Source organism: Miniopterus natalensis, chromosome 1, assembly GCF_054644295.1.
Source record: "Miniopterus natalensis isolate mMinNat1 chromosome 1, mMinNat1.hap1, whole genome shotgun sequence".
NCBI classification, from domain to species: domain Eukaryota; kingdom Metazoa; phylum Chordata; class Mammalia; order Chiroptera; family Miniopteridae; genus Miniopterus; species Miniopterus natalensis.
In genome coordinates, this window is record NC_142081.1 from 159,200,573 (window position 1) to 159,215,811 (window position 15,239).

General features: G+C 47.1%; 1 pseudogene; it reads left to right on the forward strand.

Moving 5' to 3' along the window:
• The first annotated feature begins 4,349 nt into the window (after window positions 1-4,349).
• LOC107532968 (melanoma inhibitory activity protein 2-like) lies at window positions 4,350-6,079 on the forward strand (annotated as a pseudogene).
• The last annotated feature ends 9,160 nt before the right edge of the window (window positions 6,080-15,239 follow it).

A 15,239-nucleotide genomic window follows, 5' to 3' on the forward strand; every position in this document is an offset into this window, starting at 1 on the left:
ACTGAAGTGCTTAGTGCCCTCTCCTCTTGGGAGGAGACCCAGGCCCATACCTGCCAGGCCCCATCAATCAGCCATGGTAATGTAACCTGTCAACCTATTTTTGTTATGGATTCACCCCAGTCACCAACTGCTCTAGGAATGAAACTTCTGTAAAGAAGCTTCTCAGACCCAGGAAAGTGATGTTGGCACATGCCCCACGACTCTGAGGCAATTTCTCACTGCTACCTAAAAATAAAACAGCAAACTTCTAAATCAGCTCTGCGCTTTTAAGATTTTTTTCAAAAGCCAATTACAAACAAAATTGGGAAGCCATAGGAATCTGCCAATGGTTGCCCTCTCCTGTCTTTATATTTTTGCATTTTTACCCTGCCCTAGGGATTGGAATCTGCTATTCTCAAATTGTTTCTACCAAATCTGGAGAGATTCTGATGTTGGTCATTTACACTTTTAATTCCTACAGTTCTTCAGACTATTCCTATAATCCTGATGTCATCCATTGGCTTCCAACACTTGAGCTGTGGACTCCAGCCTGACAGAGACAGCCCAGAATGAAACAAACAGAATAATTCCATACTGGAACCTTCTTAAAGGAAAAAGCTCAGAAAGGGACTGTTGTAGCAGGAAAAATTTAAAATGCACCAGTTTTCTTCAGAGTTAAATCAAACAGATTCTCCTCCACGTGGCTGTAACTGCACTGATCAAGGGTCTTCAGAGAGTGAACTGGGAGAGATGCTACTGGAAGAGTGAGCAGGTTAGAAACTAAAACTATAGCCAACTAGGCAGACGACTGTTACTGAAAAGCTTCGGCAACTATTCGGTTTGACGTGGACTGACTGGCGGAGCCTCGCTCAGAGATCTTAGTGGGGTCGTGTGTGCAGCGAAAGAAACAAAGAACTGAGAGCTGACTCCAAGGGCAGCACTTAGCTGACCGCTTTTAAAAGGGATGTTCATCTACCCTGAGGGTGAAAGCGATTCTGCTCAGACGAGGCTGAAAGGACGGGGCATCCGACTGCATGGGAACCTCCAGGAGCTGGCTGCCCAGGTCCTGACCCTGGAGGGAGGAGGAATGACGTTACTGAAGCTCAACACGTGACCTGGCTCCATTCCGTGGCCTGGGGCAGTGGTGAGCCAGCAGATGTTTAACAACAGGCTGCCCTGATTTGTAGTTCCACCGTGAGGTCGCTGACCACGGAGTCGGGAAGGCTGCGCAGCGCTCACCAGTGCAGGGTGTTTCCTCCATGCAGACGGCGATAATGGGCATAAATACCTTTAGGAGCACAGAGAATAAAGTAAAATAAAAAAGTGATGCGTGTAGCGTATTTATTACCTTTGTTTTCAATATAATTTATTTAATTGTAAGTTTATATAATATAGTTTTTGATGGTGGCCATGTTTACAAACTGGGCCACAAAATCCCCAACAAATCAACACTCAGCTCCAGACACCACTAGGCGGGAAGATGAAATCGGAAGGCAAAAAGCAGCAGACACTGGCATCTGGCAATATCACGATGGGTACATTATTGTATTTCTAGACACAGCACGGGAACATTAAGGAAAGCTGTAAAATAAAGGAGAAGTAGAAATCCTGGTGATCACGCTGGGAAGTCTCAGGGGACCTTTCCGCGCTGTACTGCGTGGGAAAGCACGCGCACTGACGACGAATCCGGGAGGAAACAGGAAACGGGAACTCTGCGACGGACGGGCTGCCGGCCCCGGAGCCTGCAGGAATGGAAGGAGACCTGCAGCTGGGCCAGCAGAGCAACCTGAGAGGCTTCGGGCGGCCTTCTCCGATTTGGAATAATTCTTTGTCCTTCAGAGTCTTAAACACAAAAGCTCCTGCTGTGAGAAAGGAAACCCAGAAATGTGAGTTAATTCATTCACTTTATAATAGACTTGCTGACTTTCAAGGGTAATTTGAGAGGAGAAAAGATTTTCAAAATCAAAGTTAAAGGAGTTGGGGAAACAATTACTTTTACTTTTTTCTTACACTGCAGTCTTCTACTCTGAAAAACAGGTTAGCATTTGAAGGAGGTCAGAATGTGCTGCCCCAAAATATGCCACTGTGGCATGAGGATTATTTTGAGCACAAGGCGGCCAAGGATCGAGAGCTAACGAAAGGGTTCTCTGCGCTCTCCCTATCTGCCTACGGGCAGGGCTACGTTTCCCTTGGTCACAGTGTTTCTGCACTGCGCCAAGAGAGTTGGTGCTGAGAATCTGAGTTTGCAAAAACAGACTTTACTAAAATAACCCTTATCGTTCTTTAGTTCTTCCACGGATTTCCTAGTCACTTCTTCACACTTTATTGTCTCTTGAACCCCAAGTCCCCTTTCTTTTGTTAAGATGGTATATAAGCTCCCAACTCTAACTCTTGTGCACATAAAAAATTCATAAATTTGTGTTCCTTTCTTCCTGTTAATCTTTTGTCAGTTAAATTCACAGACCAGGTTCACTAAACCTAAGAGGGAGGGGAAAAGTTTTCCTTCTCGAAACATTAAAGGTAGGAAACGCAGCGGCTTTTCAAAGGTTCCTAGAGGTTTTACTGTGCTTACTTGGTGGCGGATGCACAGCCCATCACTCATATCCATTATTTTTCCATGCAGACATCACCAGTTGAGCAGGGTACCTTTTTCACTGAGCAAAACGTCCCAGATCTCAGCCCAGTGTACCAAGTTGTCACACAAGGGGAAACCTACTAGCCAGTTCTGGCTGAGGCAAGTCATCAAGAAGACCTTGAATAAATGAAGACCTAACAAACAAACAAACAACCCCCCCAGAAACTGAACAAAAATTTCATGTGGTTATGAGAAATCATTTAATCTGCTACTGCAGAAAGTCACCAACTGCTTCAAGTCAAACTTAGGGCTGCAGAGACTTCAAAAAACTCATCTAATACCCCCAGACCTGGAAAAGATCCTAATGGTTATTGTATCTCCATTAAAGGCAGCTGGATGAGCAGGTGATTCACAGTAGGCTCAGCTTCTGTGCGTGTGCCCAGCAGGAACCATTTATATTTCAAGCCTTTAAAAAGTTTCCATCAGTTAGATACAGTCCATAGGCAACCGGTGAGGCTCAGGCGGCCACACGGGGCGGGCGAGGGAAGGCCCACGGCCGTGAGCACACGAGGCAGCTCATCCCTGCGCTGTTGCTCAGTAGTGATCCTGCGATTGCGCACAGGAACCCCCGCGCCCCGCGCTCGCCCCCCTAAGCGCTGACGGCACACGCGCCGCGTCTGCGCCCCTGGACGACGGGCGCGGAGGCCGGGGCACGGCCGTCGCCCAGGTCACTCTGCCCGGCCCTCCCGACCGCAGGACCTCCTGCCCTTCGTTCCCGCGGACGTGCGCTGCCCCACGGCGATTCCGCCGCAGTGGGGCGGGCTGGGCGGCTGTGGCGACGCGGGGTAGGAAGCAGGGGCACAGGGCCCGCGGCCCCGGCCGGGAAGCCGCCGGGGGCTGCAGCGGGCGCGCCCCCCGCGGAGCGAGGCCCGGGACCGACCGGGAGCAGACGGGGGAGCGGTGAGTCCTGCGGGGCCGCGGGCGCTGCCCCACGGCGCCAGGCAGACCACGGGGGCCGCGGCCTGGAGCTCGGCCCCCGCGCCCGGGACGGAGCGCCCAGGGCCCGCGAGGGACACGGGGCCCGCGGACCTCACGGCCGCTTTCCGGGGGCCTGGGCAGGACCGGGGGGGCCGCGGCCTCCAGCTGCGCCGCGGGGCCCGGTTCCCGCCCTCGGGGCCGCGCGGGGCGCAGGCGGGGGCTCCGGGGGTGCAGAGCGCGGGCCGCGGGCTGGGGGGGTGCGGAGGCCCTGGGCCCCCGGGCCGTCGGGGCGCCAAGCGGAACGCGGGGCCCAGGCGCCAGGGCGGGCACTCGGGCGCTGGAGGCCGTGGGGCGTCCCCCCAACACCCCCCTCCTCCTTCCCCCCTCCCCTCCCCTCCCCTCCTCTCCCCTCCCCCTCCCCTCCCCCTTCCTTCCCCCTCCCCTCCCCCCCCCTCCCGGCGGGCCCGCGGGGTCGGGCCTGGTTTCCAGCGCGGGTTTGGGCTGCGCGCCCCTGTTGGTGGCTCAGCAGGGCCCGCTGCGGCGTGTGACCCAAGCACCCGGCCCTGCCCCCCCAGGCGCCCGGCCCTGCCCTTCCCCCCCCCCCCCCCCGTCCCTGCCCCAGCCGTGCGCGGCCGGGGCGCCTGGAGCCGCGGGGCTGCGGCAGCGCCCCCGAAGGGGCGGGAGAGGCCCGGACCCCGCGGCTGGGCGCCGGGGTTGCAGATCCCCGCAGCTGCTGTCGGGTGTCTTGCTGCGTCCGTGTGTGCGCGTGGGGGGGTGGGGGGGTGCGGAGGTTTCCAGGGGGTTGGACGCTGGCTGTATGAGGAAAGAGAGGAAAAGTTCGCTGTAGAACTTTCTACAGTAATCGAAGAAAAATGTGAACGACTTGGAAAATGCAGCCTTGTACCGAAAGCACGAAGGGAGGGCCGCGGGGGTCCCAGCCTCCGGGAGGGGCCGCGGGGGGTCCCAGCCTCCGGGAGGGGGCCCGGGGGGTCCCAGCCTCCGGGAGGGGGCCCGGGGGGTCCCAGCCTCCGGGAGGGGGCCCGGGGGGTCCCAGCCTCCGGGAGGGGCCGCGGGGGGTCCCAGCCTCCGGGAGGGGGCCCGGGGGGTCCCAGCCTCCGGGAGGGGCCCGGGGGTCCCAGCCTCCGGGAGGAGCGGGGCGCAGAGCGGGAGGGCCTGGGGCAGCCCGCAGCTCCAAACCTGAACCTGAGGATGGGCGCTCTCTCCAGAAGGAAAGGGAGCGCAGTCCAAGCGTCCTGAACGGGAGGAACGGGGGGATGCTTCAAGAAGGATACAGTCCTCAGATGATCAGAATCGCTCAGATTACAGGAGCTGAGGCCAGAGCATCCTTCAAGATATTCCAAATGCACGAAGAACGGCTTAAGATATATACGAAAGATGCTTTGAGTGGAAATTCCCACCTTCAGGAAGGCCAGAAACAGCTTTTACAAGAAGCTGAAGAATGGAAGGAACAACTGGGTGGGCTTAATACACAGAAAATAACATTTGAAGCCTCCAAAGTATATGCAAAGCAAGTTCTACGTGATAAAAGCAGATCAAGTCCCTGACTGAATGCCTGCCAAAGATGCAAGATGGGCCCTAGTGGTGGGAAAGGCTGTGGGTGGTAGCTTGGACTTGGAAATGAAGAGGGATTCAGAGAATGGTGCATCTTACTCAACCAAAAGGAGCTTTGGAGGGAGAAGCTGGCACACACTAAGTTAAAGACTTCTTTAAAAACCCTAAAAGGAGAAAAAAGCCAAATATACACTCAATTAACTGAAGTAGATGAAACAAAGGAAACCAGTGTCTTTGTAGTAAGAAAACCCGTATCTTGCTGGCCAGTGAGGGGCCTGCAGGACGCAGCCAATCAATGACTCATCAGTGATGTTTCTCTCTCCCTCTCCCTTTCTCTGAAATCAATATTTAAAAAAAAAAAGAAAATGAACGTCTTGAAACTGAGAGTCAAAGCTTCAGCACAAACTTAATGACTGAACGGTATCAAGAAAATGAAATGATATTTCACAGGAAATTAACAGTAGAAGAAAATTACCAGTTAGAGGAAAACCCTTCTAAAGCAGATGGAAAGATCAGCCATGCAGTGGGATAGCCAGAGACCTATATAGGAAACAAGCCAAAGATCTTGAAGAATTGGAGGGAACCATTCATTCTTAGGAAGAGCAGATCATTTCCATGAAATAAAGGCACATGATAATTGGTGGGCGGCTTGGGCTCCTGAAAGAAACCTCAATGATTTAAAGAAAGAAAATTCTTACCTCAGGCAAAAGTTAACTGAAACAGAGCTTAAATTTGAACTTTTAGAAAAAGATCCTTATGCGCTTGATGTTCCAAATACAGCGTTTGGCAGAGAGCTTTCCCCATAAGATCCCTCACCATTGGGTCGACCTTCATCTGAAACCAGAGCTTTTTTCTCCCGTTGGAGGGTCCACTGAGACCCTCACCTTTGTTTCCAGGGGGAGAGGGAGAGGCTTGAGAGGCCCAGGGAATCCTCAGGACCATTTGATTACTAATGAAAGAGGAAAGTGGGTGTGAGTTCACATCAGGGTTGATTCTGCCTTCACAGGAGCCTACTGCTGAATGAACATCCAGAACCACAAGAAACCTGACAATATTTTTGGTCTCTTCAAAAGTAATTTTGATTTCTCTCATTTTCAGTTAAGTAACCGCTGTTTACTTAAGTGATTATACACATGCTCGAATTGGAACTTAAGGGAATTACATTCTCAGGATAGTATTTTATAAGTAAAGATGACTTAAATATGAAAAAAATAAGTAAACAAAGGAGTTCAAGGAGTGCTTAAGTTTATTAAATGGCACTTTAGCCCATAGAAAAAAAATTTAACTCAGGAAAGGTAAAGTTAGTGGACAGCAAACAAAAATGAACTATACAGATTCATATTACTCCTTAGCTAAGATGGGAAATTACTTATTTCCATATTAACAAAGATTAAATACCTAACCAGAGAAAAATACTCATTATGATTAAAACAGATTTATCATGAACAAGCACTTGGTGGATAATATAAGAAAAGTTTAATCTATTACCATAAATTGAACAAAAATGCCACATTAATTAGCTACTTTAAAAGGGCATTCCTTTGAACATTGTAGAAGACAATGCAAGTTGGTGGAAACTTCCTTTGCATAATTAATATTCTTTATAAGTCACACATAAAACCAAGCAATTATAGGCTCTTCGATTTTGCAGTGAAGACAGGAACAGGACACATTGCCCCTGTCCTTTTCTTAAGGGCTCATCATTTCCAGTTTCGGCTGGGAGGAATCATCGCGGACCAGTTTCGGCTGGGAGGAATCATCGCAGACCACTCTACGCGATGAGCCAGGAGGCTCCGCCTTCCTGAAGGGATGTTACAGGGCAACCCATTTCATGGAATGCAGGCTCTTATTTTTAGTTTCAGGCTTCAAAATTATTCCACATGAGATTATTATTTGGCCATTATTCTCAATTCTGTTCATGTTGTAAAAACTCAAAGCAGATAACATGATTTTTGAAACAGTGGGACACAAGTTCTCAAGTTTTTAATTTGGTTATGAACAAGTAAGTAGGATTCGCTTATCCAGTCAGTATCTGGAATTTCCACTCTACACCAAGCGCTGATCTGGGCACTGGGAGCCAATAATAGACAAGACAGTCCTGCTCTCCCAGCGCTTACACTCATTCTTGTTGCTACACAGACACAAACACATGTGTAGACAGGGAATGAAGCAGAGCGATGGGATGGAGGCCGTGGGGTGTTGGTGACAGGGCTGTCCCCCATCCCTCTCTCACTCCCACCCCATCTTGTCGCTGCTTTATTCCGCTCTGCAGGATGAACTTTCTCCACCTCTCTGCCCCGTATCTGGTGAAGATGGTTACCCCACAGCCCTCCAGTTCCCATCTTCGTGGTTTAAGAAGCTGAGAAACAAAACAAATAGAAACTCCTGGAGGGAGGATTTGGCCCATGTTGGATCAGGAGGGCAACCCCTAGTCCAGTCAACTGTAGGCAAGACAGAAACATTCAGAAAAGGAAAGATAAGGTTTGCTTACAAAGAGTACAAGGGAACAGGCTTCCCAAATTAAGCAAAAACAAAAAAAAACCCTAAGTATTTTCTTTTTAAAAGAAACTCAAATTACCAAGATTATGACAGTTACATTAGTCTGCTGATGGTGGGAAAGCAGTAACTTTCCCACATGATAATCAGCTTCATAAAGGTCATGATGTGCCTGTAGATGTCAGCATAGCAAAAATCAGGGATAAATTTTTTTTTGGTTAGCGAGTCCAGGTTTACAGGAAACATTCAAGGCTTTATTATTTTGGAGATCAGAACCAGTCAGGATGACTTCAACCTTTTTGGTTTATCTCAGGTGCAAAGAGCTCAGTCATACTGGAATCAGGGCCAAGTGTCAGCTTTTGCTTCTATAATTCACAAGTTAAGAAAATAGCAGCCAGGGCCCACCCCCACCGAAAGGAGGCACTGAAGGGGGTCACTGTACTGGAGAGACTTTCAAAAGAAAAGCCTGCTGCCCAGACATGCTGAGCCTGCTTAATCCTAATGACACAGCCATAGACGTCTACACTGCAGATTCCTGAGTCTTCACACTTGACCTGTACTTTATATAAACACTTTCATGCCTATTTATATACTCAATCCTCAAAGCCCTGTGAGGAAAGAACACTAGTGAAACTTCCTACGCACTTGCTCTATGTGCCATCCAGTTATTGGTCATTTCCCTAGAGCCAGGCGCTGTCCTAACACATTTACACACAAACCATTCATTTAATTCCCATAACATTCCTATGAACATAAGGTGTGATTATACCCCTACTTTACAGGTAATGAAATTGAGGCTCACAGGGGTTAAGTAATTTGCCCCAAGTCACACAACTTGAAAGTGGTGTAGTTGGAGTCTGATCCCAAGTAGTCCAGCTCTGAAGTCCATGGTTTTAACCATTGTCCCCCACGGCCTCTCTCGAAGTGAGTGCTATTCTACTTTTACAGATGAAGAAATGATCAGTACTCAGAAACTAAGTGACTTGCTCAAGGTCACTAACAGAATGATTAGCTGGAATCAAGTCTTTTGACTTGGAGCCAAGTTTCTTTGAATAATAACAATAATAGCAGCAGTAACAACAGTTAATTATATAGGGTTTACTCTGTTCTAAGCACTTTAGATACATCAACTAATTCAATCCACATCTCTATGGCATGGATACTATTATGATTCCTATTTTACAGAGGAGGAAACTGAGGCACAGGTTAAATAACTTGCCCAGGGCCACACAGCTGGAAAATGGCAGTCTGTCTCCAGAACCTAGACTGCTAACTATGGCCTTACACGGCCCCTGCGTGCTCCACAACCGTGTTCCTCAGCAGGATCGGTAAGGGAGAGAGGGAAGGGAGGGACACTGACATTTACTGGTTACACTTTTACATACTGTGACAGATTGTGTGACTGCTAAGATATTGATCACTCCTCACTCTCAGGCCTGTCCCTTTGGAAGGATTATACTTTGCATTAGCTTGGCCGTTGAAAAGTGAATGGAAGTGATGGCATTTCTAAGCAGCTCTGAGAGCCACCGTGAGGTCTGCCACCTCTCTTTTCCCTTTGCCATGAGACCTGCCTGTCCCAGACAGAAGCCACTTATTCAGTGTGGCTCTTGGAATAAGATTTGGAGCAGAGCACGCTGACATGCTGAGGACATGAACATGAACAAGCCCCCTTGGGTGTTGTGTCATTGAAATTTGGGTCATTTGGTTTTATTTTGTTTTTTAATCCTCACTTGAGGACATGTTTTTATTGATTTTGAGAGAGAGGGAGGGAGGAAGGCAAACAGGATGTGAGAGAGAAATATTGATAGGCTGCCTCCTGCATATGCCCCAACTGGGAATCAAACCCGCAACCCAGTTATGTGCCGATGGAAATTGAACCCCCAACCTTTTGGTGTATGGGACGATGGTCCAACCAACTGAGCCACCTGGCCAGGGCTGGAGTCATTTGTTTTTATAGCATAACTCAATTTGGTCAGACTCATACATACATATTAAAATTTTATTTAATCTCCACAAATACTCGGTGTGGTAGGTATAATTAGTTCCTGGAGGAAACTAAGATTTCATAGTTTCAGTAATCTGTTCAGTAGTATGGACTGAATATTTGTATTCCCCCTATTTGTATGTGGAAGCCCTAACCCCCAATGTGATGGTGGGGATCTTTGGGAAGCAATTCGGGTCATTCATGAGGGTGGAGCCCATGATGGGATTAGTGTCCTTGTAGTAGCCGCCAGAGCCCCGCCCCATCTCTCTCCCTGTCTCTCTCCCTCTCTCCCAGTCTCTCTCCATGTGCAGAAGGGGTCACTGTGACCACACAGCAAGGTGGCAGCTGCCCACGAGCCAAGAGAAAAGGCCTCAGAGGGAAACCTACCTTCCCAACTTGCAAAACTGAGCAATAAAATAGTTTTTTTAGCCATTCGGTGTAAGGTGTTTTGTTACGGTAGCCTGAGCTGACTAAAAGACTCAGAAATCTAGACGTGTAGGAGCAAGGGTTTGGATTTAGGTCTGCCTGGTCTGTTCAAGTATCGAATCTGTTTGCTCGTCCATATTAAATATACTATAAATAGGAAAACAAGTTGACATCAGTGCTCGTCAGCTGTGGAACACAAAGTTTCTAACGAGCTCAGTGTGCAGATGAATCACTGCTTGCTAAGAAAAAAAATCAATGAGTTAAGAAGTAAAAGTTTAGGAAGACACTGATGTAATGCAACAAATTTTTCATTAACCTTCAGACATTGGTGATTTTACAGGACTTTATACATGGCAGGTAATCACACAAAATATGTTTAATAGATGTTATTTGATGGCACTTACTAGCATTCAAAAAATTTTAAAACCGTAAAGATGTGAATTTCATATAAATATGAAAATTGTATTAGAAAATGGGAAGATTCAGTTTGGTGCTTGAGTTACATATCTGGTCTGTGATATACTTCATGTCTAACATGAAATAGTCAAATTTTAAGTAGGACTTTTGGACACCAATTGTTCTGTCATAGAAAATAGCTATAAAGATCCAAGAAAATGTTTTATTTTATCCTGTGCATTATACAGGATGTGCCCCCCAAATGTATACACATTTTAACAGCTGATAGCTCACTTTTGAAAATGAAATGCATTTTAATAAACACTGCCTTCACAACTATTCAGAGTGTGTGCATACTTTTTTTTGGGGGGGGGGCACCTTATATATGCACAACAGATGCAACTGATCGCCTGCCCAATATCTTTTCCCTGTAAACTCTGGCTTCTGCCTTTCCTTCTTCTTAACATCATCTTAATTTTGTTCAAGTATTGCCCACCCCACAAAGCTCTGTGCTTTAAGAGATGCTGCCTCGTCACCCACAACACCCCAAGGGTGAGTCGCAACCAGTCAAGACGATCACTGTGGTCGTCTTTCCTTTGATGGTAATTGGTTTGCCAGGAAATGAATCTGTGAGCCAGTTCTGGCCAGGATACAGGAAGATTCAAAGTGAGCTAGGGACCTGAGTGCCCATCCTGCTCCCTATTCCACTGTGCCCCACATCAGAAGCAGCCACTGGTTCTGATGATCAGTCAAGCTCGTAAGATACAGTAGACTTTACTCTAGTACTTCACTTATTAACCTTACAGAGGGATACGAGACAGGCATGCTGAGTGTGCAGCTCCGTCATGTCATCGGGGCCTCAGGGGCTCCCCCCGTGTTCCAGCTCCTGGCCTCTAAGGAAGAGGGGGCGCTGGGCTCCCTTGACGGCGCTCTCAGCAGCCTGTCGGGGCCGGGGCCGAGTCCCCGCCTCCGTGCAGGTGCCGGCCCACAGGGGAGGTTTCACAGCAGACCCCCGACAGCTTCCAGCACGAAGCCTTCTCCTCTGGCGGCAGGTGGCAGTTGCCAAGGAAACAGCGCTGAGGAGGCAGAGCCAAGGTCACCTTCCCCAGAGGTGTCAATCTGCTGGGAGACCCAGGCCTAATGTTACTCCTTTTTCACAGGAAAAAATTGGCCTGGGGCTTCAAGGGGAGGGTTTCGGGCTCTTCAGAAGGGAAACAGAAGACGGTCGTCTTGTTTCTCCGGACACTTCTGTGTCTGCAATGGACGCTTGAACGACACCTTCCTGGAGCATTTAGCTTCCCAAGCTCCACTGGAGACATTGATCTTCCCAATTTCTCCGCTCTCCTCAACACCCTTCCGCAGTTCTTACTGTCAACTGATGCTTGCTTCCTACTTAACTGACGAAACAGAAGCAATAAGAACTTTCACACTTTGCCCCCACCTGCCAAGCTTTCCCTCCTTCCCCACACGCTCCGCTGTGGACTGCTGTCCACCCGCCACGCTGGGCCCACACCTTCCCCTGGCCTCAGCGCCTGAGCCCGCTCGTCTGGATACTCAGGGACATGCTTTAGCAACTGTAACCCTCCCTCCTCGCTGCTCACCATCCGCACACAGCCTTTACTATTTCCTTTTTTAAAATCCTCACCCAAGGATATGTTTTATTGATTCTTTACAGAGAGGAAGGGTGGGTGGGGGGAGAGAGAGAAACATCAATGTGAGAGAAAAGCATTGACTGGTTGCCTCCTGTGTGCTCCCCAGCTGGGAACGGAACCCACATTTGGTGGATGGGACAATGCTCCGAGCAACCGAGCCACTCGACCAGGACAGTATTTCTATTTTAAAAATCTCTCACTTGACCCCACATCCCTACTCCAGCTATGTCCCATTTCTCTAATCCCCATTATAGCAAAACATCTGAAAGGAGTTTTCTATGTCTCTTGTCTCTAATTATTCTAGTCTTATTTTTTTGTTTTTATTTTGAGGGTATGTTTATTAAAGCTGGGGGCAGTGAATCAAGGAAGGGCTTACCATAGAAGAAGCAACAGGAGAGCCCAGGTGGGGCTGCTTTAACTCGCTGGGAAGTCAGAGGTGAAAACTTTTTGAGGATTAAAATTAAAATTGAGAGATAGATACTAAGGATGAGTCCAAGATTTCTTGTTTGTGCAATTGGATAAAAGGGTGGTGTTAATTCCCCTGAGATAAGCCTACAAGAGGACTTGGCTTAGGAACACGAGGGGAGGTACATGAACTGGGTCTTTAACATGTTGCATCGAGGTGCCTTTCTGATGCCAACTGGGAGACAATGACGTGGATATGAAGCTCAGAGGACTGGCCCAAAGATTTAAATTGGTGACACCAACGTCTAGGTTGTGGCTGGTAGCTTCATACTGTTAAAATATTGACCAATGTGAAGTTGCTTTGACCTATTTAGTTTTCCATTTGCAAGGACCCAAGCCTAGAATTAAATAAGGTGGAGTTTAACACAAATATTTGCTGTTAAACTTACTACTCCCTTCCAATTGCACCTGCCCCTGCCCATACACTGTATTTCAAAAACATCTGAGAGAGAATTGGGGTTCAAGAACAGTATGTGGCATCCCATGATCTCCACCTCTGGGTTTTCATGCCTTTGGGACATTCCTTCCCAAGTGTAGACAGGGCCTGACTCGCTTCTACCCAACAGAATAACATGGTACAGCCATGCAAGTCACTCCCGTGATGATACTATTATATTTATGACTCAGTCCAGCAGGCTGAATGGGCTAGAGATCCCCTTTGCTGCTTGATGAAGCGAGTGAGCCTGTTGAGGGAGCCCATATGGCAGGGAACTAGGGGTAACCACTAGTTGCTGAGGGCAGACTTCAGCCAACTGCTAGCAAGAAACTGAAGCCCTCAGTTCTACAGCTATAAGGGAATGAATTCTACCAACAACCTGGGCGAGCCCTGACTCAGAAACTGTGAGGTCATAAATGTGTTGTTTTAAGCCTCTAAATCTGAGGTAATTTGTAAGACTACAGAAACCTAAGCAATACTTAAGTTTTTATTCATCTCATCCTATTTTGAAACATGCTAACCGTTTTGTGCTGCAGGACAGTTGCCTACTTTTTTTTGTTTTATAGGCTTTATTTATGCAGCCTCATTCTGGGTCAAAAACAAGCTGTTTCGCCGGGAGTATTAGGAGCATGAAATGTCACAGAGAGGTGAAAACTGAAGGGCCACAAAATGGCAAGCTTTATTACTACAGATACCCCACTAGATTCAGAGAATTTATTTAGATAATCTAGAATTAAAAGCCAGAGCCGGAAAAAGACTACCAAACCAGGTATTAGAGATTCATGTATTTACATTCTCATAGGTGGAAAATGTAATTACAAAGTGATCTCATGTTTTTGTAATGAGCAAAACCAAAAGCGATGTGTAATTGTAGCAAGGTTGAAGTGTAAAGCTTTTTGAAACTAAAACAACTAGTCACAATTGCTTAGAGTGGGTATAGAAAAAACCAATGTCTAGACAAAATGAGTTAATTTGCAGAAGGGAAGCCACATTTTAAGATAGATATGTGTCACGCCTTAATGTTTCCCCTTTGGCTTAGTTTTCATTTTGAAAGGTTATAGAAAATCTTTAAGTTTCTGAGTTGTGGACATACAAAACTGCAAGAATAACTTCAGAGTTTCTGGCAGAGAAGCAATTCGCAAATCCACAAAAGGGGCAATTTGGTAAAATAACTTGCATTAAAACACGTTTCAAAGTGGTATGTAATTGTAAATGAACATTTTCTTGAAATACTTATCCCCTATTCGGTTGGCAGGGCAGAATTCTCAAAAAACAGGTGTAATTAGATTCACTAGTAAAGAACTAGTCTTGAATAATGTTTCATTTAAGCAGTTGCAAAAAGAATTTTTTCATTTTCCAAAATTGCAGTAGCAGATCAGTTCAAACGTCATTGCTTTCTCAGTTTTCCACTTAATTCCAAGGCTCAAATTTGCTCTGGGAAAGATTATTTCATTGTTCGTTTATTATTGCTTAAGATTTCTCCCCCACCACTAAAAACTGAGTTGCCCAAAGGCTCAGTTCTTGGCTGCCTTCTCTTTACACTCACTCCCTGTAAGAACTTAGTTTATAAAGATGGTCTTTATACTAAAGATGGTAAAGACCATCTTTATACTGTTTTTTCCAGCCCCAATGAGCTCCAAATTTCTAAATGCACCTGCCTATTGGAAGTGTATCTACTGGGTCTCTGGTTTAGCAGGCCTAAAAACACAACTCCAGATCACCACCCCAAACCCACACCTGTCTTCTTCAACTCAGCAAAGTGGCACTACCTTTCCCCAGGCATTGCTCTTGACCTCTCTTGCTCCCCTACTCTCTAGACACTTACAATTCACCAAGTCCTCAGTTCTACCTATAAAATACACCCCAGACCCTACTACTTTAGACACTTCTATCCCTACAATGCAGTGTGACTACGTCTGCTTTTGCTTAGACAATGGCAATAGCCTCCTCCTACCTGGCCTCCTCCCCTTGGACCAGAGATTTTCAACACTTTTCATCTCATGGCACACATAAACTAACCACTAAAATTCTGTGGCACACCAAAAAATGTTTTTTGCCAATCTGACAAAAAATAATAGGTATAATTTTGATTCACACCAGACGGCTATTATTTTGTTGGCTGTTGTCATTTTTTTGACAACCTAAGGGAAAAGGGATCAGTGCCCCTGACTAAATAGTCAGGTATTGCATGTTTTAAAAATTCTTGTGGCATACTGGTTGAAAATCTCTGCCCTAGACTATTCTCAACATAATTATCAAGAGAATAATCTATGAAACAGA